The sequence below is a fragment of the Marmota marmota genome, unplaced genomic scaffold (assembly GCF_001458135.2).
Source record: "Marmota marmota marmota unplaced genomic scaffold, marMar, whole genome shotgun sequence".
Classification (NCBI taxonomy): Eukaryota; Metazoa; Chordata; class Mammalia; order Rodentia; family Sciuridae; genus Marmota; species Marmota marmota.
The window spans coordinates 3,863,078-3,866,211 of NW_026000000.1; the positions used below are offsets into that span (position 1 = coordinate 3,863,078).

Here is a 3,134-nt window from a genome sequence, read left to right on the forward strand (position 1 = left end):
TTACATCTAAGCTTTCCAGCATTGTCTCACACATGAGCTTTTAGGGTACACCTCATAGCTAAACCATAACTGACATCAAGCACATGATTCAAGGCTACTGTTCTGCATTTTATCAGTATCCACACTACCCCTGTTGTAACCAGAATTTAGGGACCTTCCTGTGGTAACTGGCAAGGATGAATAAGTGAATGGGCAGTTGGGGGTGGGGAGGACAGAGAGAGCAGGAGAGAACAAAATTGTTCTTAAATTTATATATTTATATATAATATATAAAATACATATTTAGCAGTACTGTTAATGTTGTTCTTAATGCTCTGTTCTCTACCATTCCCTGACACAGGTACACACACACACACACACACACACACACACACACAAGGATCTATATGTCATGATTTAGTTCGTTTGGGGCAGTCTAAAGGTGAAGAAATAACCTTGGAACACGAAGTTATGTGATGACTTTTCTATTTGACCAAAAAGAAAGAAGAAAAGAAAAAGGAGGAGGAGGAGGAAGAAGAGGAAACAGCCAGGAAGGGCCCCTGGTTAATGTTTTTTTGTAACAAGGAGGAAGAGAGGCCTGTTCTGCTTGTCTATTATCTTTTCATGAAAGTTATGAGTATCATTTCTCCAATGACACTCATCTGGAAGAATGGCGAGTTTGATTATATTATGATTTTACGAAGTGGCTGTACCATTTTACATTTCCCACCTGCAATACATAAGGATTCCATTTTCTGTTCGTTCTTACCAACACATTTTTTATCTGAAGGAGAAGATGAACATGAAGATGATAATAATGATTGTCACTTTAGTGGATATGAAGTGGTATGCCATTATGGTTTTGATTCATATTTCCGTGATGGCTAATGATGTTGAGCATCTTTTCATACGCTTATTGGCCATTTGAATGTTTTATTTGGAGAAACATTTATTCAAATCTCTTGCCTATTTTAACTGGGTTTTTTTTTTTTTTTGAGTTGTAAGAGTTCTGAGTTTTAGACCCTTATCAGATATATGATTGGCAAATATTTTCTACCATTATCTGGGTTGTCTTTTTACTTTCTTGATAGCAACCATGAAAATCAAAAATTGAATTTTGATGAAATCCAACTTATTTTTGGTTGTTTCACTGCATGTATTTTATCTAAGAAATCATTGCCCAATCCAAGAGCACAAAGATGAACATTTTTGATGGTCTTCTTTCTTTCTTTCTTTCTTTCTTTCTTTATTTATTTATTTATTTATTTTTGTATTTGTTAATGTTTATTTACCAAGAAAAACTATTCCCTAGCCCATGTACTCATGTTTTATAGTTCAGGAGCACAAGTCAATACAAGCTTCTAAGGACCTCAATCCAAAGAAATTCTTCATATTCCAAAATCACTTTGCACTCTGGAAGATACGAGCCCTCCTCATCTTCTCAAAATGTTCCATGGAACCATAATTTCTATAGAAATCTGCACAATGCCTTCTTTCCTGGCTCAGTCACACCAAACCTATAGAGAGCTGCAACCCCCAGGGCAACCATGAATGCTCCAACAATATGAAACCACAGATGCTTGGCCAGAAGACCCCACATCTGAGGTTTCATCAAAGCCCTGGAAGCCATAGCAGTTACTATTCTCCATACCAATGTCCTTCTCAGTAGATGGAGAAATGGATGGTCTGATGTTTTCTTTTAAGAATGTTATAGTTTTAGCTCTTACATTTAAGCCTTTGACCAATATTGAGTTAATTTTTGTATATGGTGTGAGGTAGGGGTCCAGAGGTATTCTTTTGCATGGAGATACGTGATTATCTCAGCACCACTGTTGAAAAGAATTCTTTCCCCACTGTCTTAGCAAGACGACACATTTTTAAAAATATATTTATTTTTTAGTTGGACACAATAGTTTTATTTTGTTTATTTTTATGTGGTGTTGAGGATTGAACCCAGGGCCTCAAACATGCTAGGCAAGCGCTCTACCACTGAGCTACAACCCCAGCCCAAGAAGACACATTTTTAAGACAACATACATCCATTTGACAGTCTAGCCATGGCAAAGACAATCACCCCCACAGTCTGGAATATGACAACCAGGAATGCAGAAACTGGCTGGAGTATTTGTATTCAGTACCTACTATGTAAAAATTCCAAGAGCATGATCTCAGCCCACCTCTTCCATATATATATATATATATATATATATATATATATATATATATATATACACACACACTAGTGATTTTTTAACCTCATTTAGGGTAAATAATCCAGTGAGATTATGGAGTTCTTAATATACATATTATTCTGCTTAAAATATTAAAAATTTCACAGATAGTTCCAACCAAGAAGCCTACCCATGGACCCTGGGTTAAAATACTGTGCTCTTCTTTCCTTTCCACAGAGCTCATCCACCACCAGGGCTCCAAGGAACACCTCTCAATGCAGCTAACTCACTCTGTTTCATTTGTTTGTTTGTTTGTAGCCCAATCCTCTCCATTGAGCTTTACATTTCCACTTACCTCCCCGGGCATCTCAAACTCAACACATTCAACTTCTCCTCCTCCCTCCCCCACCCCAGCTCATAACCCCAACTTCCCTTTTTTCTGGTCACAGTGCTGCTCTTCCCATCACCAGGCTCAAATCTCAAAGTCATCTTCACTTCTTCTTCCTCTCACCACCCCTCCCCCAACATCTAATCAGGTTTATATAATTGTTCCCTTTATTCTGACCACCTGTCAGTAGCTGGCCTGGTACAAGAGCTCTCGTTCTGAGACAGGGGCCGATGCATCAGACGTCTCTGGATCTTTGCTCAGGGTCTTTCCTTTGGGTTCTTCACTTTCTAATTTATTAGAGAACCAGATTTACTAGCTGAGAGAGAGATTCAGAGCAGTTCACTCTGTGGCTCAAGGAATTTTTGTGGCCTGTCATGATCTTCCAAATTTAGTACAAATCAATTGTCCAGAATTCTAGACCCTCCCTTCTTTGACTTCAACCAACCATCTGGCCTCCTCTCCCAACTCACCCTAGAGACTCAATGCTCTAATTAAGTGTCCCCACTGACATTCTCTGCACCTCCGTGCCTCTTACCTCCACATGTAACCAGCAAGCTAATCCTGCTGGATCAGTCAAGCGCTGCTGGGTTGCTACC

The 3,134-nt window shown here is 38.8% G+C and overlaps 1 pseudogene; it reads right to left on the bottom strand.

Annotated features, from left to right (window-relative positions):
- Nucleotides 1–1,249: 1,249 nt before the first annotated feature.
- LOC107153450 lies at nt 1,250–1,701 on the bottom strand (annotated as a pseudogene).
- Nucleotides 1,702–3,134: the final 1,433 nt, after the last annotated feature.